Genomic DNA, 12,875 nt, shown 5'->3' on the forward strand with positions numbered 1-12,875 from the left:
CCCCCCAGGACCGCTCCCACACCGCTTGGTCCTGCCTGCCTGCCCAGTGTGTCTAGTTATGACCAGAAGCTGAAGCCAAGGATGGCAGTCTCCCTCACGTCGTGCCCACCCCGCCTGGGCTTCTGCCCCACACCACCCGGGGACGCCGTTCGGTCCTCACGTCTCAGCGGAGGCTGTAGGAGAAAGGGGCCCGGAAGGAGAGGAGTGTTTAAAAGTAAGAAGCTTTTTAAGGAGTTTTAGGCCTAGTCGGACACGACTGAGCGACTTCACTTTCACTTTTCACTTTCATGCATTGGAGAAGGAAATGGCAACCCACTCCAGTGTTCTTGCCTGGAGAATCCAAGGGACAAGGGAGCCTGGTGGGCTGCCGTCTATGGAGTCGCACAGAGTCGGGCACGACTGAAGCGACTTAGCAGCAGCAGCAGCAGCAGCAGGCCATTTACATTTTGAAGGAAATGAGGGTGAAGCTGCCAAAATTCCCAGAGGCTGGCCTGGGCCGGGCACCGCAGGCCAGCCTCACACCCTTGCCCAGTCCCCGGGAATGGGGTGCCCTGGGCCTCACACCTCACCCACTCCCCGGGGATGGGGGGTCCTGGGCCGGGCACCGCAGGCCAGCTTCACACCCTTGCCCGCTCCCTGGGGATGGGGGGTCCTGGGCTGGGCACCGCAGGCCAGCCTCACACCCTCGCCCGCTCCCCGGAGATGGGGTGCCCTGGGCATCACACCTCACCTGCTCCCCGGGGATAGGGGGTCCTGGGCCAGGCACCACAGGCCAGCCTCACATCCTCGCCCACTCCCCAGGGATGGGGTGCCCGGGGCCTCACACCTCACCCACTCCCCGGGGATTGGGGGGTCCTGGTCCGAGCACCACAGGCCAGCCTCACAGCCTCGCCTGCTCCCCAGAGACGGGGTGCCCTGGGCCTCACACCTCACCCGCTCCCCAGGGATGGGGAGTCCTGGGCCTCACACCTCACCCGCTCCCCGGGGATAGGGGGTCCTGGGCCAGGCACCACAGGCCAGCCTCACACCCTCGCCCACTCCCCAGAGACGGGGTGCCCTGGGCCTCACACCTCACCCGCTCCCCGGGGATGGGGGGTCCTGGGCCAGGCACCACAGGCCAGCTTCACACCCTCACCCGCTCCCTGGGGATGGGGGGTCCTGGGCCAGGCACCTCAGGCCAGCTTCACACCCTCGCCCCCTCCCCGGGGATGGGGAGATGCCGTCCCGGCTGTCGCATAGCAGAAGTTGTCTGCCAGCCGTGACCTCATCAACCATCTGCCCTTGACACGTGAGGAAAACTCCGAGCCAAGAGAAAACATTGATTCGTCACTTAGCAAATAAGGCCATCGATTGAAACAGGTCTGCCCTCATTGGGAGCCCTTTGAAAGGACAGCAGTTTAAAGTCCTGGTTGGTTGTGAAATGCTTGTTGAGGCCGTATGCATGTATCTAAGTGTTACTGTTTATACAGCATCATTATCTCTTAAAGACAACATATGACACGTGACAGCCAAATAGTATTTAATCCGGTACATCCTGCGGCCGTGCCAGCATAATCAGAGCCCGAACCAGCAGGCTCGCAGGCCCCACCGTCCGGCCGCCCCCAGCCCCTCCAGCCCCTGTCCCCGCCGACGCCGCACAGCTCTGCCCAGCTTGTCCAGCTGGCTCAGCCGAGCCAGGACGCAGGCTGGCGTGGGCTCCCAACACCGCGCTCCTGAGACCCGTCCCGCTCGAGCGCGTCCCGGGTCCTCTATCCGTCTTGCTGTGCTCACCCACCACTGATTTCCGTCCGCTGTGCTGTTAACGGGCAGTGGCGCTGTGTCCAGTCTGGGGCTGTGGATGCTAACGCCGGTGTGGTCTGTTGGGTACACGCCTTGGAGGGCATCACGGGCCACTGTGTGCTCCTGAGCAAAGCCGCAGCAGGGATTCAGTCTTCCAGCTGCAGCTGCTCCACCCTGGGACCATCGCTTACAGTTCTGCTTTTCCATTTCAGCCATCCTTGTGTGGAGCAGAAATCTTGAATCCTGGTGTAAGTGAAAGGGCCCCGCATGTTTGTTCTGGAGGCCCAGTTTGTCCTGTTGGCCTGGTTTTCTTTCTAGAGTCCCACACTGTGTCACCTACTGCAACTTTAAGCCGCCTGGGACTTCCCTGGTGGTCCAGTGGCTAAGACTCCAACCTTCCAAAGCAAAGAGCCCGGGATTGACTCCTGCTCAGGGAACCATAGTCTACATGCTGCGACTAAGACCTGGCCGAAATAAATAAACCATTGTTGTTGTTCAGTCGCTAAGTCACGTCCTACTCTTTGTGACCCCGTGGACTACAGCGTACCGGACTCCCCTGTCCTTCACCGGCTCCCAGAGCTTGCTCAGATTCATGTCCATCAAGTCGGTGATGCCATCCAACCATCTCACCCTCTGTCGCCCCCTTCCCCTCCTGTCCTCAATCTTTCCCAGCATCAAGGTCTTTTCCAATGAGTCGGCTCTTCGCATCAGGTGGCCAAAGTACTGGAACTTCAGCTTCAGCATCAGTTCTTCCGATGAATATTCAGGGTTGATTTCCTTTAGGATTGACGGTTTGATCTCTTTGCTGTCCAAGGGGCTCTCTAGAGTCTTCTCCAGCACCGCAGTTCAAGGGCATCCATTCTTTGGTGCTCAACCTTCTTTTGGTCCAACTCTCACATCCACACATGACTGCTGGAAAACCCATAACTTTGACTAATGGACCGTTGTTGGCAAAGTGAAGTCTTTGCTTTTCACTCTGTCTAGGTTGGTCATAGCTTTCCTTCCAAGGAGCAAGCATCTTTTAATTCCACGGCTGTCGTCACCAACCACAGTGATTTTGGAGCCCGAGAAAATAGAATATGCTACTATTTCCACTTTACCCTGTCTAATTGCCATGAACTAAGTAAGTCCTCTGTCCAGGAGCAGTAGCTCTCCAACTTTGTTCTTCCTCAAGATTATGCCTATTGCTGGCCTTCATTGATGGCTCAGTGGTGGATAACACTGAGTGATAACTCAGTGGATAACTCGGTGGATAACTCAGTGATGGATAACAATTGGCCTGCCAATTCAGGGGACCTGGGTTCGACCCCTGGTCCAGGAAGACCCTATGTGCCTCAGTGTAACTAAGCCCTGTTGCCACAGCTCTCACTACACAGCTGCTCACTAGAGCCCACTCACAGCAGCCACTGAAGCCTGCCCACCGACTGCCCGTGCTCTACACAGCTGCTCACTAGGACCCACTCACAGCAGCCACTGAAGCCTGCCCGCCGACCGCCCGTCATCACAACGGGAAAAGCGACCGCAGTGAGAAGCCCTGGCGCCACGAGACAGGCAGCCCCGCTCAGCACAACCAGAGAAAGCCTGTGAAGGTGAAGGCTGCTTGGTCGTGTCAGACTCTTTGCCATCGCACGGACTGTACAGTCCATGGAAGTCTCCAGGCCAGAATACAGGAGTGGGTAGCCTTTCCCTTCTCCAGGGGATCTTCCCAACCTAGGGATCAAACCTAGGTCTCCCGCATTGCAGGCGGATTCTTTACCAGCTGAGCCACCAGGGAAGTCAAAAAGAGAAAGCCTGCATAGCAACAAAGACCCCGTGTGACCAAAATAAAGAAGATTATGTCTATTACTGACTCTCTTGATATTTCAATACATTTTGCAGAAATATTCAGTCGATGTCACAGACGCACAATCTGCTACGATTGCCAATGGAATTATAGTTAGCCTATAAATCTCCTTGGAGAAAATCTGTATCTTTAAATATGAAGAATCCAGTTCATGAACATGGTATTTCTCTCTATTCTTTAGGATTTAAAACTTTTTCTGAATAACGTGTAAATTTTTGTATAAGATTTTGAGTATATTTGACTAGATTTTTCTTGGTTGCTTTTAGTGCAGCTTTAAATATTTAAAAGCTTTTTTCTAATTGTTTTTGCTAGCATATAGAAAGACAACAGAGTTTTAAATAATTCCTAAACTTTATTTTTTATAACACTTCTAAGTTTACAGAAAAATCGAACAGAAAGTACAGAGTCCTCACGCACCTCTCCTCCCCTTGACCTGCAGTTTCCTTATTACAAATACCCTGCTCTGATGAGGTGCCCCTGTTACACTTGATGGGCCCGTACTAATACACTATTAGTTTATACTAATACATTACTAATACTAATACAATACTAATATGCTATGATTAGCTGAAGCCCGGGGCTCACATTGGGGCCGCTTGGCGCCATGAATTCTGTGGGTTTGGACAAATGCACAGTGAGCTGCATGAGTGGTCTCCTCGCCTGGACTCCGCCGTGCTTCCTGCTGCTCACCCCAGCCCACACACCCTGGTGGCCACAGACGCGTCTGCTGTTCCCAGGCTTCGCCTTTTCCAGCACGACCTAGACTTGGCGTCGTTTCAGATTGGCTCCTCTCAGTAACGTGCATTTAAGATTCCTCCGTGTCTTTTTATGGCTTGATAGCTCATGTTTTAAAGCAGCGAATAATATTCCACTGTCTGGACGGACCGCAGTTTATCCATCACCTACTGGCAGAAATCGTCCTTGGAAATGCTTAGTTACTCATCTTTTGCCATCTGTCATCTAACATAAAGAAAGTAGCCTGTGTTTCTCTAAAGGGAGCCTCTAATTCAGACTCTGATCAAAAAAAAAAACAGGTCCCCAGTCACCCCGATGGTCAAGTTTTAGTGACATGGCAGTTGTCGGTCACACAGAGCTGGGCGCTCTGAACTGCCCTTCATCTCCAGTAAAACTCCTTCCAGGTATGAAAAGTTGTTGCTGAGCCATGAAAGATGCCAGGATTCTTGGCCTCCAGAGAAGAGGAATTCAATCCGGAGCCAGTGACGAGGCTTGATCGCTCAGAGCTTCTGTGTAATAAAGTTTTATTAAAGTATAAAAGAGATAGAGAAAGCTTCTGACATAGACATCAGAAGGGGGCCGCAAGAGTGCCCCGGGCCAGTCTTTAGCTGAATGTTATATAGCTACTAGCGGTCTGCTAATTAGAAAAAGGAAAAGTCTCAAAACTCAGAGAAGGGCACCAGACCCCTCACCCACACATGCATTTTGAGATAACATTGGCACCAGGTGGGTCATCCTGAGCCATAAGACGATTAACGTGAATCTTGAAGAAAGGCAAGTTTCCAAGCAAACGCAGTCTCACTAACATAGCTTACGAGAGCAGTGCATGAGTACAAACGCCGGTTTGTCAGTTGGTCCTGAGTCTCAGGCAGAACCGATTTGAAGACAGAGTCTAGGGTAAATACACAGTTCATTAACATAGCTTAAGACAAACGTTTCCACAAGAAAAACGCATTGTTTAGCTCCAGGTTTGAGAAAAGTTCAGGTGGAACCAGGTGTCATCATGGCAACACAGAATTTTAAAAGAAGCCTCTTTAGATTTGGATAGAGAAGGGAGAAAAGCTAACACTTGTTTCCTCCTGCCGCTTAAGAGAGAGAGAAAAAGTGTCTGACACTTGCAGCCTGTCTCCTGGGTTTGGAGACCCCTGGCCTTCCTGCCTGTTGCCCTCTCAGGTGTGGCTTCCCTTGCTCTGAGCCGGGCAGTATTCTTGGTACAGACCACATCCCTGCCAGCCCGGAAGACACGTGTTGGTCAGCAAGAAGAACGGGAAGAAAGTGGGCAGGAGCCAGGTGGGTGCCCGGACGCAGCCCTCCGCTGATCAGACAAGGCCCGCCTGGAGAGGTGCACAGAATCACCTGTTCTCACCCAGAAACACCCAGAATAAAGTCGGACCAAATATCTGACCACTCGGTGACCCAGTTATGTCACACTGCGTGATGTTTCATGGGTAGTTCTGGCTTCTGTCTGGACGCTATGCTGGTGGCGGAGGAGGAGCTGGAGGTTCCTCCAGAGGCCACTGCTGCCGCCCCAGTGGGACACAGCCGCTCGCGTGTCTGAGGCTCCAGTTGGCTTCCTCCAGTTCCTCCAGGGCTTCTCCTCCTGATACCCGCTGGCATGGATCTGAGGTGGGGCCTGTTCAATTTTTGTTCCATCACTCAGTCGTGTCTGACTCTTCATAATCCCATGGACCACAGCACACCAGGCTTCCTTGTCCATCGCCAACTCCCAGAGCATGCTCAAACTCATGTCCGTTGAATCGGTGATGCCACCCAACTATCTCATCCTCTGTCTTCCCCTTCTCCTCCTGCCTTCAATCTTTCCTAGCATCAGGGTCTTTTCCAATGAGTCACCTCTTTGCATCAGGTGGCCAAAGGATTGGAGCTTCAGCATCAGTGGGGGGCTTACAAGGGGAGAACTTGGAGGCCTCCAGCGCCAGCCTCCTAACAGTCCCCCCTACCTTCTGGGGGAAGTTGGCCTAAGGAATATTTCTGAAATAAACAGATAGCCCAGGAAAGGGCCCAGGCTGCAGCCACCTCTGAGCATGACACGGTGTCCCTGAAACCCCAAGTCTGAGCACTTGAGGGGATTTCTCTCCCGTGAGTCCTGCTCCCTCACCTGTGAAACAGCTGACAGCCCCCAACCCTGCTGCCAGGCCTCCAGGGTAACGTGCACAGCACTTCGCAGACTCCAGTAGTTTGCGGTTGCCGACATTATCGTTATGATGAAAAGCTTCATCAGTTGATCTAAGAAAGAAATGAAAATCTTTATTCAAGCCAAAGTGAAAATTATAACCTGAGAACAGTCTCTCTGGGACTTCCCTGGTGGTCCAGTGGTTAAGAATCTGCCTTTCGATGCAGGGGACACGGGTTTGATCCCTGGTCAGGGAACTAAGACCCCCATGCATCCAGGCGACTAAGCCCATGAGCCTCAACCACTGAGCCCGCAAGTTCTGGAGCACGCGCCGCACAACTGGAGTCCGTGCGGCTCAACAAAAGATCCTGCTTGTGCAACGAAGACCCAAGGCAGCCAAACAAATAAATACATAAAAGGATCCAGCTTGATCTGCGCCAGGACAGGGACAGAGCTGCCAGCCCGAGCTCCAGGAAGATGGTCCCGGGCACTGCCCTTTCGTGCCAGGGATGCGCAGGCAGCCATTGAACCAGCAGACAGAACTGCTGCCCAGATTCTAAGTTTGTGGGTGGATGTGACCTTTACAGAGAACACTCCTGAATAGAGGAGGTAAATTTTCCAGCACGTTTCCCCGGGGTGGGGGGTGCGGCTGTCCATCACGGGCAGGTCTGGGAAGTAGCCCCTAGCCACCTCCTCCACCCCCACCAGCAGCGCCCCCAGATCTGAGGTTCAGGGCCTGCCCAATTCATCCAAAACCCCACTCCGTGTGGCCCAGCCTGAAGCCCAGGGCCTCTCCCACCAGGGAGGACAGCCCAGGCCTGGTCAGGGGTCACCGGGGCCCCTCAGGCGTGGAACCCTGGGTGCTGCCTTCCCAGCAGAGCAGGTCAAGCCACTGAAGGGGCACTGATTCCGGCCCAAGGGCAGGACTGGAGCCGGGGGGTGGCCTTCTCCCAAAGCCCCACATGCTGGACACGCCCACTTCCTGGTCAAGGTCAGCACATAGCCGGGCACTGCTTGTTCCCAGGGGTCAACTGACCTCTGACAGCCAAGTTCCTGTTTGCAGCACAGACACTGGGGTTGGGGGTGGGAAAGCCTCTCACTAGAGACCCGCAGCCCGTCCCCACAGCCCACACCCACACCCACACCCACAGCCCCTCCCCCACAGCCCCTCTGGAGCTGAAAGGCCTCATCGACGCTTGGAAGGCCCCTGGCATCGTCCACAGACAGGCTTCAGCCCTCCTAGAGGAAGCCTGTGGTGACAACGAGCGCCTGCTTGGAAAAGAACTACGAAGGCACTGATTCCGGGGCCTCTGTCCAGAAATGACCCCCACACCCCACCGGGAGTGCCGCATTGCCTCCCAACTCCGAGGGGTGCAGGCGCCTTGGAGGCCCCGGGGGACGGAGCCCACTCTCTGAGGGCACGGATGCGGGTGCAGAGCCCCAGCTCGGACAGCAGTACGCGACCTCACCAACACTGGCGGTCTGGGTATCTCACACCTGCTGCACGCAAGGGTCTTGCCTCGAGCCCACCTACACCCACTCCCAGCTGGACACGGACCCTACAGTTCAAGGCCCCCTTTGCCCATCTTTGGTGGGGGTCAGCCAGGACCCTGCCTGTCCCCAGGGGTCCCTGGAGGCCCACCCATGGCCGTGCGGGGCTGGCCCCCAGGGCTGTTGGCTTTGTGGCCGTTCAACCTCAGCTGTGATCGCTCACCCCATGACAACAGGGGGACAACGGCTACAGCTAATGCGAGAACAGTGGCAAGGCTGAATTCCAGCAGAACCTCAGCTCTCAGTGCCTGTCCGTCCCCGGACCCCTCACACTCGTGAGGTGTGACCTGTGAGGGTCCTGACTGCACGGATGACCAGCCGCCACGCCCTCCACCCTCGCCAGCTCCACCCGATTTCTGGGGGCACCTGCTCACCGCCAGCCTCACACAGCGACTTCTTCCTGGGGCAGCCTTCCCTGTGCAGGCCACACTGTATCTGACCCCCCAGGTCAGAGCCGGAGGTCGTCAGGAATGTGCTTTTGTGTCCCGGGACGGGGGCTGAGGTGCAGGGAGGGGGTGTGGAGGGGTGGGTGAAAGCCAGAGCTGTCTGTGGCAGACGTGTTGGGTCAGTGGCAGGACGTGACAGCCACCCCTGCCTACAGTTTGGAAGTAAAATGACCCTCTTCCCAGACACTAAAGAACCCTCCTGCAATGCAAGAGACCCAGGTTCAATCCCTGGGTCAAAGTAAAATGATCCCTTCCTCAGACAGTAAAGAATCCACCTGCAATGCAGGAGACCCAGGTTCTATCCCTCGGTCAGGAAGATCCCCTGGAGAAGGGAATGACCACCCACTCCAATATTCTTGCCTGGAGAATCCATGGACAGAGGAGCCTGGTGGGCTATAATCCCTAGCATTGCAAAGGGTCAAATACAAAAACTGAGCAAGTAACACGTTCACTTTTTGCCCAGCTCGGGGGTATCCGGCTGGACGGCCTGCATGTGAATTCCTCACGGTCCTCAGTCACCGGCCCTGACCTCGTCCTCACATGTACATGACCCCCAGGTGACTCATTCCATCGAGAACACACAGGAAGGTGGCAACCTCACAGCCATAGACACGGGTGCGGTGGCTGCGCGCCCTTTGCCCCTCTGGCGGTCCTGGTTCAACACAGACCCTGCAGGGGCCTCCCTGCTCCCCCTCCTACACCCAGAAGCCCACCCCGTCCTGGGTGCCCCTGGAGCAGAATCACAGACAGGCAACTCCGGGAGGAATGACAAGAAAGATCACTCTGGGAGCAGGTGAAACCTCGTGGGAAACCAGAGCTGCCACTGTGGACAGAGTCGGGGGGCGTTGTATCTCGACATGTCCTCCCGCAGGGAACATCTGAGAGCCGTTTTCAGGAGGGAACCTCGGATTGCACAGCTCAGAGCACGGAGGAACACTCTGAGCGCCCGATTCAGAGCTGGAGCTGGTTCTGCCAAGATCAGCCCGGGCGGGGTTGGGGCGAGGTGGGTACTGTGAGCTTACAGTGATTCTCCGAACTCCGCGCCCACCCAGTGCTCCCATCACATGGACACACCCGGCCCTCCCACCCCGCCCTGCTGCACACGCCCCGTCCACTCCAGCCAGTGCCCTGGTGAGCGGAGAAAGGATGCTCTCGGCCCCAGAACGCTGCCCCTCCGTCCCATCCCGAGGTGTGAAACCGAAACCACAGAAGGTGTTCAGGAGGAAACAGGAGACCACAGCGCGCTTCCCTCGAGCCGTGGGGAGGGCCTGGCCGTCGGCAGCACTGGTCTGTTTTATGAAAACTAGGAAACTCTACGGAGTCATTACTGCGCGGTTGTATCATCCTTGTTTTGACAGAAAGGACAGCTTCCAAACTAACGTCCTATTTAACTGAAAGCCTCCCACATTGGACCGTCCCGGAGAAAGTCACAGCCACGTGGATGCCACATGGCCCCGCTGGGCCGCCCCAGAGAGAGTCACAGCCACACGGATGCCACACGGGGCGGTCAGAAAGGAGTGGCCGGTGGGAAAATCAGCCGCCGTGGGGCCCCGAGCCCACGGGTGTTCTCACGAGCCCCTGGGGCGTTGTCTTCCGGGGAGCCTTGAAAACACGGTGAAAATCCGCACAGGTGTCAGAGTGGGGGGGCCCAGCCCAGTCACCCCACGGAGGAGGACTCCGAGGGGTGGGTCCCCAGCCTGGGGCAGGGGCATGCGGGGATCCCGCCTGGCCTGCGCCATGTCCCGAGGCTGGGTCCGCAGAGCTGCTGCTTGGCACGTGGACCGCACATCCATCACCCGCCTCCACAGGCTCCTGTCCTCCCCAGGAGCCCAGGTGGCCACGTTCAGGACACACCCACCTGCCTGCGGAACGCCCACCGATGTGCATCCAGATGAAAACACCTGAAAACCACGCAGAGCCGTCCTGCACCCGCCCACCCCTCAGAGAGGTGGGAACGGGTGAAAGTAACTCCCTGAAACCTGGAATGGAAAGAGAAGAGGGAAGGGGAGGGCAGAGGCTGGCAGACAGCCTCAGCACCACCCCAGCCCTGGCTGACCGCCCGCAGCTAGCTCTGCAGACGTGCCCGCCGGGCGTCGCTCTGAGGACAGGGAGCCAGCAGAGCAAAGGAAGCGCACCCTCTCTTCTTGCTGCCCCGCAGAGCGGACAAGGGGGCCCCGCAGCCTCCGCTGAGAGGAGCGCTGGTCCCTCCTGGGAGCCAAGCTGTGTTGACTGGACACCCGGACAGCCCAGAAAGGCCGGATGGTGGCAGACAAGACCCTCATGTTCCAAGGCCAGACATAGCAGGACCCCCTCCGGGAGCCAGCCGCACCCCACCCCCTCAGCCCACGTGTCCTCCCGGCTCTGGACCCCTCCAGACACGCCCACCTAGTCCCTTGGGGAACGACAGAGCTTCCTCCGCAGCCTTTGTGGTGGGCCGTGCCTGGGACCCATCACCATCATGGGCGGCCAGTCTCACCTGCTCGGGGTTCCGGGGGGGGGGGGGGGGGCGGGTCCCTCCCCTCCCTCCCCTCCCTCCCCTCCCTCGCCCTCCCCTCCCTCCCCTCCCTCCCCTCCTTCCCCTCCCTCCTGGCGCAGTGAAGAACAGGAGGCCCGAGCTCACTCAGCAGGTGGCTGAGGTCCACGCGCCCCTGGACACGCTCTCCTCTCGGGGTCAGCGGATCCCCACTTCCCTCCAGGCACCATCCAAACGGCTCAGGTTTTGAAGACAAAAGAGGACTGAGAACTGAATGCAGCAGTCACACAAAACCCGCAGGGCTGGAGGTCTGCCCAGGCCACGCCCTGGTCCCGGGTCTGGGGGCCTCTCACAGCCGGCACACGAGTACTGGTCTGACTCAGTGCCGCCTCCCCAAAAACTCCGCACTGACGGAGCGCCTCAGGAAGGAAAGGAAAGGTGGTCATGAATTCCTAGGTGCTGGAGACAGTCATGGGGCAGGGTCTCCTCCTCGGGTTCACCCACTGAACCAGAAGAGGGTGCCCCCCCACCCCACCCCCGGGCTGACCTAATTACAGAGCTTTCTCTCAGGTCCATCTGCGAATCCGTCCTGCAGCCCAGGCCAGCCGGGACCCTCTCTGTGCAAAGACCGTTGCGAGGACAACAGAGGCTTTTTGTTGAGCCGCGGTTTCCAGGGCTGAGCCAGGCTCCCGCACTGAGGGTCTTGCTCCGCAGACCGTGGCAGCCTGGCGGGCATCCAGCGGGGGACAGAGGGATCTGTGTGCCGCGCTGGGTCAGCGTCACAGCCCAGCCTTGGCGGGAAGGCGGGGCGACCGTTCCCAGAGCCCTGGCTTGTGTGAATGAGGTTCCTTTTCCCAAAGTCGCCAAAATGTCAGTCCACACTGAAAGCTCACTGCCGGCCAGCCAGGGTCACCGCAAATTCCATCTAAAATTAAAATATCGCAGAACCAGGAGCTGGTTTTCTTCCTTTCCTTCAACAAAGCCGCATGGAATAACCGAGACCAAACCCTCCCCATTGGAATCACATTTGGCTGAGAACCGTCTGTGCCAAGTGTCAGCCTGAAATAATCCGTCTGCTGACACTACAAAGCCCGTGGAAGGCCGGGCACCACAGAGGGGCTGACGCCACCAGAAGCACGGCTTGGGGAAATGAGATGCACGTTCTCTTCAGCTTTACTCTGGAAGGGGAAGCGCCTGGCCACGGAGCTGCATGCAGATGCCGCGGGCCGTCAGACAGCCTGCCGTCAGCATCTTACCTTCCAACAGAAATGAAATCTAAGGGCGGAGATTAAACTACGAGACACCATAGTTTCAGCATCAAAAGAGCAAAGCTCAGGGCCTGAAGTTCACATTCCCAGTTCCATACGGACCACGGGTGTTCTCAGCACCCGTCCTGGGTCAGCCCGCCTGCTCCCCTGTGCCCGGGGCCCAGCCTCATGCTGCCCACCCCCACCTCCCATCCGCCTCTGTCCCCACTCTCGGCGCACCCCCCGTCCGCCCCGGGGTCATTTACGTCCCTTCAACTTTCCAAACGGTGTCTCACCACCTCCTGTGTCTACTGGTCAGGATCCACTCCGTGTCTTAGAAGGATCCACTCCGTGTCTTAGAAGGACCCGAGTCCCGTCGGAAGAGCTGTTAGAACTTGGCACCCGGCCACTCCTCAGCACTAATGCTGTGACTGTTTCCGGGCTTCTAGAAAAGAGGAGCAGCCCCGCTCTGCTGCGGCTCCCCCACTCGGGCCCAGCACCAGGGCTCCGGGTTCCCTGCCTGACGGCTCAGGGCTTCTTGCCAGCATCTTCCCTCGCCACCGCCCTCCTCCACGGACTCTCACATCTCACAGTTCCCAAACCAGACGCTTCTCTACCGAGGGCGCCTCTGTGTGTTCCTGGATCGCAGGGCAGTGCGTCTCCACCGACT

General features: G+C 57.2%; 1 long non-coding RNA gene across 3 annotated transcripts; it reads right to left on the minus strand.

The window, feature by feature from the left end:
- Nucleotides 1-3,960: 3,960 nt before the first annotated feature.
- Nucleotides 3,961-12,665, minus strand: LOC113879080. 3 transcript variants are annotated; one of them, XR_003507186.1, is made up of 5 exons: nucleotides 12,502-12,665; nucleotides 11,106-11,883; nucleotides 10,344-10,464; nucleotides 6,474-6,601; nucleotides 3,961-5,990 (listed from the first exon to the last, which is right to left on the minus strand). It is a non-coding gene; the product is annotated as an uncharacterized LOC113879080 (long non-coding RNA). The 3 variants fall into 3 exon arrangements; XR_003507187.1 differs by lacking the exon at nucleotides 12,502-12,665 and having other exon boundaries at nucleotides 11,106-11,377; nucleotides 11,514-12,388; XR_003507185.1 differs by lacking the exon at nucleotides 12,502-12,665 and having other exon boundaries at nucleotides 11,106-12,388.
- Between the last annotated feature and the right edge of the window lie 210 nt (nucleotides 12,666-12,875).

This window comes from Bos indicus x Bos taurus, chromosome 20, assembly GCF_003369695.1.
Source record: "Bos indicus x Bos taurus breed Angus x Brahman F1 hybrid chromosome 20, Bos_hybrid_MaternalHap_v2.0, whole genome shotgun sequence".
NCBI classification, from domain to species: Eukaryota; Metazoa; Chordata; class Mammalia; order Artiodactyla; family Bovidae; genus Bos; species Bos indicus x Bos taurus.